At 33.0% G+C, this 12161-nt stretch overlaps 1 long non-coding RNA gene across 4 annotated transcripts; it reads right to left on the reverse strand.

The window, feature by feature from the left end:
* Positions 1–691: 691 nt before the first annotated feature.
* On the reverse strand, positions 692–4230 carry LOC137496488 (uncharacterized). 4 transcript variants are annotated; one of them, XR_011016883.2, is made up of 7 exons: positions 4186–4230; positions 2541–2598; positions 2358–2451; positions 2077–2234; positions 1886–1981; positions 1594–1711; positions 692–845 (listed from the first exon to the last, which is right to left on the reverse strand). It is a non-coding gene; the product is annotated as an uncharacterized lncRNA (long non-coding RNA). The 4 variants fall into 4 exon arrangements; XR_012385063.1 differs by lacking the exon at positions 4186–4230 and adding an exon at positions 3554–3626 and having other exon boundaries at positions 1582–1711; XR_011016882.2 differs by lacking the exon at positions 692–845 and having other exon boundaries at positions 1472–1711.
* Between the last annotated feature and the right edge of the window lie 7931 nt (positions 4231–12161).

Below are 12161 nucleotides of genomic sequence, written 5' to 3' on the forward strand. Positions count from 1 at the left end.
AGTCACCCAGCTCATACATTTTAATACCAATTAACTTAATTGCTTTAATTTCTTTCAACTTTAAATACTTAAATCACCCAGCTCATACATTTTGATAGCATTTAAAATTAACTTCTCCATCGTCAGTTTCACAAATAAAATTAGCCATTATTTTAATCTTTAAACCCCATAAATCTGTCAAAATAAATCTGTAATTTAAAACACACAGACAATACCATTTTAGACATTTATTGTTAAAGAAAAAATGTCCAACAGTACTTTCAAATTTGTCTCCTATGCAATTACAAATGTCTTAAAACGATAAAAACTATTAGACAAAGAGATTGAAAATGAACACTATTCTGAAATTGATAAAAATTACCCACAATGTAAATATGATATCAGACATAAGAGCCTCAAGAAAAAACAACTATAAGTTTAATAAAATTTAATAATACATTAATAAGTGTAAAACTTACTCTTAAGGCATTCGTTAAAAAAAATAATAAGTGCACATTCTGTGAAGTGACTCGTTTAGTGTAAACTAAACAGAAACTGTATATATATATATCTCGTTGAAGTCAGAATTATTCGCCCCCATTTATTTTTTCCCCCAATTTCTGTTTAACGGAGAGCAGATTATATATATATATATATATATATATATATATATATTGTAGCGAGGCAGAGGGAAAACAGCGACACAGTTGGATAAGTTTACAGACAAGTCCCCGGAGGGTGCTTTATTTACAACGTGAATGGGGTGTAAACGGTGCTCTTCTTCAAGGTGAGGTGCTCTGGTGCTCCGGGAAGTAAGTGAAGGACAGTGAGTAGTCGGATGTGGGATTGTCACGAGCTGGAGTCTGCTGTGGAGAGACAGAGAGACAAGCGTTAGCGCATGGAGTCATTGGGTGAATGAAGTTCATCTTCTCCTTGCGTGGGCTTGGTTTATATGCCTCTCCACTTGATGACGTCCAGCTGTGAACGATCCTGTGTTGATGATGGTCCAGCTGGGTTGAATTAGCGACCAGGGCGACGTGGCATGTGTGCGCTCGTTACAATATATATATATATATATATATATATATATTCAGTCTTGGTTGAACTATGATTCTGTCATTTACTTATTCCAAACCTGTTTGAGTTTCTTTCTTCTGTTGAACACTTAAAAGGTTATTTTTGACCAAAAAAAAAAAAAAAAAGCTGAGACCTGTAACCACCGATTTCCACAGTATTTGTTTTCCTATTAGAAAGTCAGTGGTTACAGGTTGTCAGCTTTACTTAACTTTTGTGTTCAACAGAAGCAAGAAATTCAAGCAGGTTTGGGACAAGTGAAGAGTTAGTAAATGACAGAATTTTACATTTGGACAAACTATCCCTATATATAATAAAATGCATATTTACCAATTAAAGGTAAATAAATGTTTTGAAGTTACTACCCCAGAGACAGTCTTTATTAAGTTAAAAAAAAAAAAAGCTCTACATTAACTCATTCTTTAAGGTTTCCATGCTACGAGACTTTTTATTTTCCATCATCCATGCCAAGCAAAACTTTTTGCACAAGTTCAAAGTCCTTTACTATATATTATGTGAAGAGCATACATTAATCCATACAAGACAAGAAAGGTCTGGAAGTGTGCTGTGGGTGGTGTCTAATTCATTCTTCAGGACAACAGAGACCCTCAGTGAATGCAGGGCCAATAAAGCTTCTTCAGTCAGCAGGATTATCAATCTAAAAACATAATTCAAGGATATTAATGTAAGGACAGTATCAAAATGACTGAGCCAATATTATATGATTCATCAACTATTCTTGATTACAAATATGTTTTTAAGTAAAAGTTTTCAAAACTTTCATCTTTTCATTAAACATGCCTAATTGTGAAAAGAATGAATGAAGTCTTACCATGGTGTTCCTAAAGAATCTTAAGTCACGCTCACGCAGCAAGACCAAAAGACCTCTGATAACAGTAGTCCGTCATGAACTGACATCATTCAGTTCCTGGAAATCAAGAATCAATTTTTTAAAAATTAAAAAAATAATAATAATTCAAATTATATTTTAATGTATACTTTAACACGTGACCCTAAACATACCTGCTCATCATAAACCTTTAAAAGATTAGCCAGGGTATCTGCTGTCTTGCCAGTTTTGGATGCTGTTTGCCTTAAAATTGTCATCAAATGAAATAGGTGGTGGTCCAGTTTTGCAAAGAATTTGTGGGGAAAATTCTCATTTGTAACATGTTGGTACTCTGCAAACAGCAAAAAGAAACAAGAGAGAATTTCATAAAACAAACCCACACCACAAAATATACAATTCTAGAAAAAATGTATTAATATTATTATTATGTTTCATTTACTTATCTATTTTTTACCTCAGATGAAAATCAGGTGTTGATCAGATGTTGAAAGCAGGATCTTCATGTTGTAAATTGAACTCAAGGTCTAGCTGAAGTTTCACTTTCCTTGCTGCAAAAGTATCATTGATAAATACACTGTAATATTTATTTTATCTGGATATGCCAGGCATAGTAGTACAAAATAAATATTTTACCCACCTTTCACATGCCTCCATTTAAGAACCTATCTGTAGTCAGCAACACCTGACCTTCAATTCTGTATGTACACAAAGTCACAGTGTCATTTAGCTGAGAGTGGAAGTAGTACAATTGCCTGATGTCTAACGTTAACCTCCAAAACGGTTAGCAATAGAGCTGATTATCATGTTAGTTGCTTTAATTCGATGAACACAGATTTAATTTAAACAGTATTGAAATTTCTAAAACTGAATAGGACGACAAAGAAATTTAAGGCCTGATTTTAAAAGCTAGAAATAACAAAACTTACCTTACTGTCTAATGATGTAAAAATATATAGACTAAAATATTTATATTTTTAAGATATAAATATATTTTAAGCTACAAAATTTGCACATCAGAAAACTGTCTTGTTTACCACTTCTTGAATATTTTGTTTTGTTATTATTTTATTTAATAACATAATTTTGTATTAATGTGTTATAGATATGCATACTTTGTTTTTTAGGCTGTTTATATTCTCTCCAGAGTAAACATTTTAAAAAATAGATTGAAAAAAAAAAAACTTTTATCATACCTTTAAAATACATTTGACCTAAATGACATTTAAACTCATTTAACTGATCGCATTAATCAGGTAATCATTGATATGCAGAGATGTCGTCTTAAGCGCGAGGAAATATTAAGTGTTGATAAGTGCTGGTGATTGAGGTAAAGTTAGTTTTATATTTACACATTCAGACTTTCTCCTTAATAATATAATTTCAGAAAGGTAATTTTTGCATATTCTTAATGGTGAAATCATATTAGCAGCCAATGACTTTCAAAGTACAACATTGTTCAGTCAAAAAAAATAGTGCATTTAGTGTAATGTTGTTTTCATGTCATACTTGCATGTGATTTCAGAACGAATAGACAAAGTACCATGGTAAACAATTTATGGAGCGAGTCACAAGTTGTTACTAAATGAATGTATGAATATAAAACCAACTTTACCTCAATGTGGTAGTGTAAAATGAAGCTCTGCTCTGTACCTGCTCAGGTGAGGAGCGCAGCTTACATGTTCTCCGTCAGGCTATCCTCATACATGGATCAGCAAGCAACAAGCTGCGTGTGACATTAAGTTTTGAGACTACGTTTTTGCGCGTCATCAGAAAATACCGTTAAGTGTTTAGGCGGAGATCATTTGAGTTATGATTAACGTTACGTTTCTTGCGCCTTTCGTTTCCGAAGTGCCTACAGATCGCGAAGATAATACCACATTCACACACTGGATGGAGTTCAGCGCAGCGCCATGACATGCGGTTGTGAGAGCGCACGTCTCCATGACAACTTCAGCACAGGCTGAGAAAAGGCATACTCGCGCCAAGATTGAAATTTTTTTGAAAAATGTAATCTGCCGATTTTAAATATTTTTTGTCTTTATCACACTCTGTTAAAATTCAGAGTTAACACATTACAACTAACGCTAACATTGCACTGATTCTAACTTTTTAAACAGTAATGTTAACGTTAGTTAGCAACAAGTGAGGCTAAACATGTTTTCTGTAATGTACGACATGTAAACGCACCCTGATTAACTCTACATTACATTGAACTGTTACTGTGATTATATTAATTAAAACATACATTTAATATTTCTTGGATTTGTAAATATTTTACTTACTGTAGTGTGAAGCGAGGCCGATCCGCCATCTTGAAAAAAACGAATGAAGCATGAGCACGTACGTGAACCTGGATGACGTCAGACGCAAAATCACTAGGCTGACAGAATTTGAGTTAATGAAACTTTAAAGAGACATTTTGTATAGATTAAACCCAGCAGAATTGTTCACCTTACTTGAAAGATTAAATTTTTTCAAACTCAAAAATAAGAAAAAGTTCTATATACTCATCAAGGTTAATTAAGATAAACGAATTTTAATGATTTAAGTTAATAGAACTCAACTCAATTAATTAGTTACAGCATTAGGGTTTACAGTGTAGCAAACAGTTAACAGTTTTTTTTTTAACAGAAAACTGTTAAACAGAGCATCTACTGTGTGAGAATAAGAGATATTGGATCACTTTCGCTCTTGAATAGAGAAACCTTTACGCAAATACATCAATTAGTCTGTAAATAATTAATTGCCTGTGTTAAGCGCAAATATTCGTTTCAAAACTACTTCTAAATTCAGATCTAATTTCCAGCAAACGAATAAATGAACAATATTAACGAAGTGTGTTCAAAAACCTGAGTTATATCCTAAAACATATGCTGTGCCCCTTATGGTCTAAAACCTGACAGGTGGGCAAATCTAAGCTTGTTTTTAATAAAACAAATATAAATATGGATATAATAAATAATACTGCTAATAATAATAACATAATACAAAAGCAAATTGTTATGAATGAACTGAAAAAGCCTCCCGAGATGAAGAAGACATAAAAGCAGTGATTTTTCATATTTATGTAGGCTAGAAAAATAATATGTTTTGTAATATTTTAATCCTTTATATTTATATCCTATATCTATTCTTATTATATCCTATATATAGATATCCTTAATATTTAATTTTTTTCATATGTAAAGATATTTGCCTATTGCTCTCTTGTGCGTATTAAGCAGTGTGTAAGCGAGGCGCAACTCTGCGCCGGAGTTTAGACCGGGTTTGTTTTGGTCTAATGAAAAATCTATTTTAGTTTCTCAAAATAGCGACGCGCCAGCGGTCCGCCTCAGAACGCCTTCCTGTTTAGACCAGAACGCCTATGGGCGCACATATAAGCGCAAATGCATTTGCTATTTAAACAGCGTAGCGCAAAACCTCAAAACGACTCTTGCGCCAAGCTGAAACTACCAAACAAGTATTGCTCCACGCCTTGCGCCACATTGCGCCGGGTGTATGATAGGGCCCAAAATGTTAAATATTAATGTAGATGTAAGTATATGGATTTCAACATATTCATTGACGGTCAAGGTGATTCGAAGTTCCTGAATGAGTTCCAATCAAAACTTAGTGTTCCAGACAGTAACTAATATGCATAAAATTTGGTCATTTTTAAAAATGACCCCAATTTTTTTTGGTTGTATACTGACAGCAAAAAAAATATTAAAATGTCCATGATTTTAACAACATAAAAGCAAAGGTTAAAATAAAAATATGTAAGTTTCATTAATATATATGGTAAATACCTTAAATAAACTTTCCCAGCATTATTGTTTTGTTGTTGACATTACTTTTTTTTTACTTTTTTTTTTTTTGAGTTTAATTTTGCATCTTAATTTTATAAATCACCTTTTTACTTCACTTACTTCCATTTATATCGAAGTTGATATTTAGCTGCACCATACTGGGGTTTCTTAACATCTAGTTTTAACAAGGTGGGTTGTTAGCTCAAGCCCCTACCTGGAAGACCAGGACATACATACATACACTACAAATAATTTAGCTTATCCAGTTTACTTAAAGCATGTCTTTGGACTGTAGGGGAAACCGAAGCAAAACATCAACTAGAACTAGAACAAGACTTTTAAGATTTCCAGACGTTTTTGTATAACAAATAAAATTAGGGAGGTATCATTAAAAATTGTTCATCATATTTATCCTGTAAAACAGGTAATTGCAAGATTTTGTAAAGATATTTATTAAAAATGTGCTTTCTGAAATGATAATAAAGAGAGTATTGTTCATTTATTTTATGATTGTATTTATCCTCAATTTTATCTCAAAATTGTGAAATTCCTTTTAAAGTTTTTGTTTAAAATAGTCTTCTTTTTACAGTGCATATCTAAAATAAATGGCAAATCTGAATCACAACCACAGTAGTAGGACAGTATAAACGGTGTCAATTGTATCCAACACAATCTCAAAGCAATTCATAACTTTGATTTAGTTGCTAATTCATATTATTTCAGTTGTACAATTTAGTACGATTTGCATTTCTCTCAATGACATTTGAGTTTAGGGGTGGGCTTGTGTGCCACGCCTCCTTTTTAAAATTGTACATTTTCATACAACTAAACTCGTACTAATTTGTACGAATTAGCCACCAAACTGACAAAACATAAAATAGTTATGTTTCCTCACGAGGCCAGACTGATTTTATTATATAATTGCGTTATTGGAAGTAATTGATTGCATCTAGCCAATCAACAATATAATACACTGCATGAAAGATAATATTTTAAAATGTGGCAGCACTCACTATGTGCATTTAATATTAGTGTTACAAACAAAACTGTGATCAAGATTTAAAACCAATAATTTTTTAACCAGACGCCATCAGTGTTGCCATGTGGTTTTTCCTGCAGAATTAGGCTACTTTTGTTCTTGAATTTGTTATTCAGCCTTATTGTTGAAATGCATTGCGCTGTTGTCCTGCTTGACATAATAGTGACTTCCACTCCTGAAGACAATAAAAAAATCAGATTTATTGCTTTCTCATTACAGTGACATTACAGTCACAGTGAGCATTTAGAGAGCCTTCAATCTGTAGTAATGACAGAAATAGAGGTAATACTGGAGTTAAATCCGGGCTGTGGACTGGTGACATTACCTCACTTATATAGCCGGTGCATCATTTATCAAATCATTTTAGCTTGTTGCTTAGTTACTGAGTCAGTTTACATAAATAGCACATTATATGTGCAGCATTGCATTTGACGTGTCGTGTTTATGTACAGTACAACTGATGCATGTTAATACACACTTAAGTCATCCTAACATCTGACAGGCATGTGGAAGTTAAAATCTGCAGTGTCTATGCATTTTTTGTACTTGAGCTTGGAAAGACATACACTATTAATAATTTTAAACATTTTATCATGCAGAAACAATTATTCTACAGAGATCAGACTTTTCTTAAGTGTTTTCCAACAAAATAAATATAATTTGCAGGAACTCAACAGAATATTTTCCCCGAAAAAATAGACCAGATAGACTAAATGAATAACTTTCCAAAATATGAGGGGCGTGTGTGTGTGTGTGTGTGTGTGTGTGTGTGTGTGTGTGTGTGTGTGTGTGTGTGTGTGTGTGTGTGTGTGTGTGTGTGTGTGTGTGTGTGTGTGTGTGTGTGTGTGTGTGTTACTGCAAAGCTAATGGAAATGCTAAAAAAATGTTGTTTAGTATTTCTGTTTAGTTATTTCCCAGCAGTGATCATCTGTAAATGTCTAACACTAAAGCTGCTCATGTTCTCTGAGTTAGGTTCGCAAGCTTAGGGTAGGCTATGAGCTAATAATTAAACAAAGTTTGAAACATGTAAAACTACCGTGTTTCTAATGTTAACACAGACATAATCTCTGGAGAATATGCTGTGTTGTAAACAAGCATGATGGCTTTTCAAAAAGAAAACCTTCACCTTTGAAAATAGAAATATTTAAAAATTCTCCTGAGGATAATTATCTTTGGGTTATGGTTTTGCTATTCTATTCTTTTATCTTTAAATCATTACTTTGAAATAGAAAAGCAGGACATATTTTTAAATGACTAACAAAAAATGATTTTTGTTATTTTCAAGGATTAATATGAGTGAATGAGAGAAAAAACAGGATATTCAAATATATTTCAACTCGAGCATTGTGTTTCAATATGCATTAAATAATTGTCATTTATTTATTATCACGTAATATAATATAATATAATATAATATAATATAATATAATATAATATAATATAATATAATATAATATAATATTTTTTTCAGGGATGGGTTGCAGCTGGAAGGGCAACCGCTGCATAAAACATATGCTGAATAAGTTGGCGGTTCATTCCGCTGTGGCGATCCTAGATTAATAAAGGGACTAAGCCGAAAATAAATAAATAATATAATATAATAAATATAATGTAATATATATCTTTAAGGGGCCAAAAAGAAAATGAATGAATTAATACATTTTAAACCCTAAACCTACCTCTCACAATATTGTAAAAACAAAACAAAACATTACTTACTGTTGTACAGTAATTGTATTGGTGTAATAATAATTGAAATGTTACCATCAGGATGAAGGTTAAAAATTCCTAGAGCCCAAAGAAATCCCTATAAAAAGTCCTTTGACCCAATTATGGTGTTGTTGTTTTAAATCGGATCATTGCTTGATGTGAGTATGATTAATTCTACTGTAGAATTACAGGTGGTCATTTGGTATTTGAAGTGGCTTATATGAAAAGCAAAGGCCTCTAGATTACGCTTATTTTACCAAAATAAAATTGATCATGCTTTGATTTTTAATTATTTGGATAGTAAGGTCTGACTTAGCTTAGACAAAAGTCTTGTCAGTTTACAGAAATAATGTGCAGTGTAGAATACAAAGTCATGGTGCAGTGGAATTGTTTTTAATTATTTTTGTGTCTGACTTCCATAAACTTGGATGACTGCATCCCATCTCTGCAATGACTCAAATAACTTACGAAAAAAGTCATCTGGAATGGCAAAGAAAGCGTTCTTGCAGGACTGCCAAAGTTCATTAAGATTCTTGGTATTCATCTTCAATGCCTCCTCCTTCATGTTACCCCAGACATGCTCAATAATGTTCATGTCTGGTAACTGGGCTGGCCAATCCTGGAGCACTTTGAGCTTCTTCACTTTCAGGAACTTTGATGTGGAGGCTGAAGTATGAGAAGGAGTTCTATCCTGCTGAAGAATTTGCTCTCTCCAGTGGTTTGAAATGTAATGAGCAGCACAAATGTCTTAATGCCTCAGGCTGTTGATGTTGCCATCCACTCTACTGATCTTATGCACGCCCCCATAGTGAATGTAACCCCAAACCATGATTTGTCCTTCACCAAACTTGACTGATTATAGTGAGAATCTTGGGTCCATGCAGGTTCCAATAGGTCTTCTGCAGTATTTGTGATGATTGGGATGCAGTTCAACAGATGATTCACTGGAAAAATCTACCATCTGTCACTTTTCCAAACGATCAACTAGAAGTCAAGGTGTTATTTGTTTCTCTTAAAACTGGGATTGATGACAAGACTTTGGTCAGGTAGTGTAGTAGTCTCAAAATAAGCTAAATATTAGTTTTATTCACAGAACTGTTGTATATTAGTTCCCAAGAAAATATATTTTGTCATTAGATGCGTCAGTCTTAAAATGCCTGAATCAATAATTAGTTCTAAATGTTCTTTTTTAGATGCTTATGGTTAATTCCACAGAGGCTTTGTTTGGAACAAAACACTGACAATACTATTAAAACTTTATTTTGTCATTTACTGAACAATTGTAAATATATAATCAATATGGACGGAATGTGCTGAAGGAATAACATACCGGTTTGTTTAGTGTCTCTGAGATAATAAGACAGGAATATAAAACAAAAAATAAAATAAAAAACTATTGTGCAATTTTAGTCTTTTAAATGTCAAAATCACTGTTTGAGGTTATTTTAAAAAAAATGTTGATTTACTAGGCACATTCCGCAGTTTAGACCTCTTTTCTAAATGCATGAAAAATAGGCATAAAATCATTTATATATGAATCTTAATGATTCATTCAACTGTGACTTTGTTTAGAACACGTCAAAATACATCAGAAATAAGCATCAATAAATGGCTGACAACACAGAGTTCAAAATGACAATCGCAACGAAAATTTTCCATATACTGTATGTGCCCAATATGCAGCATGCTGGAAGGAAAGACAAACCTTTTTGTTTGGTTACTCTGAGATAATAAGTCAGAGATGAGAATAATTGTCAAGCCTCAGTCTTGGAAACGTCTGGAGCACTGCCTGAGTCAGTGCGATAAAAACCTGTGTTTTCTGAAAAGCAATCAGTGATACTCAGAGGAGCAGAGATCCAATTAATCTTTGGTGACATGATCTTCAGAGGGATGGCTCTTCTAACTTCTTGTGACACGCCGGGCGCGTGGATCAAATATGTGCATGTTTCTCTCTCTGTCAACCCTGTCTTCTAAGTGACTGTCTTTGAGTTACAGCTTGCTTTATCATTTTCGGCACTAAAACAGTGAACACAAAAGAAAGAAACTGAGTTTAAGAAAGCATGCCTACAGTGGTCACTATTAGCAACATCTTTTTTTAATTATTTTTCTTTTGACATGTTTATTTAAAGTTATCAAGATAAATGTACCCTGTGCTTTCGGAGACATAGGGCCCTATCATACGACCGGCACAATAAGGCACAAGACGTGTTTGATGTGATTCGTTGATGTTTTCAGACCAGCACAACCCTAATTTTCATGATTTGCACCACGTTGTTTAAAAAGCAAATTCATTTGTGCCACTTTGTAGACTTATAGGCGTGCTGGTCTAAAAAGGAGGTGTGTTAAGGCGCACTGTTGGCACGTTGATATTTTGAGAAACTGAAATAGATTGCACCATTGACCAACTAAAAGCTGCTCTAAAGTACAGCACAGAGCTCGATGGTTATGCACCTATGCAGTCCAAACTGACAAAGTCCGCCATGTGAATAGCAAAAGCATGGCGCAACGCAATTGACTTAAATGGAATGGGAGATGAAACTCTGATTGGTTTAATGCATGTTATGCTCAAAACACACCCATAACTCATTCAGAGAATAAGCATAACCCTGTTAGACCATGCGCCCGGGCACATATTTTTCTGTCCTTAAAATTTCTGCCATGCGCTTTAGACTTTGCGCCTAGATTATTAAAATAGAGCCCATAATCAGAGGCAAGTTTTACAAACAATCTCTAATGGGCTATAGTCCAAATGTACTACCAAAGCAAATTAAATTTGACTTTTTTATAGTGATTTTACAATGTAGGTTGAGTAAAGTAGCTTAACATGGAAAAATCTAAACTGCTTTAGTTCAGTTTTCAAAATTTAAAGATTCATGGTTTACAAGTTTACAAATGCAAATCATAAACATTAACAGCAAATGGGTTAACTAAGAGTTTTCCAAAAAATAAAAATCCCCCAGAAAGTGAAGAGCAAAATAATAATAAATAATTGTAATAATTCTTAAAAGTAAATAGGTAAATAAATCAATATAAATAATGGAGTTAAGGAAAAAAAAGATAAATAAAAGGGAAATATACCATTTATAGGTACTAATATTGCTGACTTAATACCCTGAATTAGATGATCAATTAGTTATGACAACATATTGTATGTTTTTAGATCATTGTAGCCTACTTATTAAAGCTAATAATGTTCTAACCTAATTATTAAACTTACGCAAGCTGTTTTAAGTCAGTTTAACATAATATAAGTCCAATGAACTCATAAGGTTAATTTGATTTAGCTTAAAAATTTAAGGCAACCAGTATTTTTCCTACAGTGTTGTCACAAAGCCTTTGGAAAGCAACATCTATTTAATTTAACAGTCAAATATAACAGAAGATTGTACTGACCACTTTTTGAGAAATATGCTGTATAATAATTATCATTTTTATTTATTTTCTCTTTTCAATTACTGTATTAATAATGACTATTGAAATGACTTTATTGTGTTGGATATATTATTTTCTGCATCATTTAGATATTGAGTCATGAGACCATTGAGTTGAGATTTCCGGTTATGTCGCCTTTGGTCTAGACGTGTGTGCAGCCAGCTCCCTTTAACTTTTCATTCCTTCTCAACAAACCTCATTGTTTAAGAACCTTTTGGCAACCTGCTTTTATTTATTTTTTCTTATTGTGTGTATTATTATATTTTCACTCAACATGTCAACAGAAAAG

Source organism: Danio rerio, chromosome 9 (genome assembly GCF_049306965.1).
Source record: "Danio rerio strain Tuebingen ecotype United States chromosome 9, GRCz12tu, whole genome shotgun sequence".
NCBI lineage: Eukaryota > Metazoa > Chordata > Actinopteri > Cypriniformes > Danionidae > Danio > Danio rerio.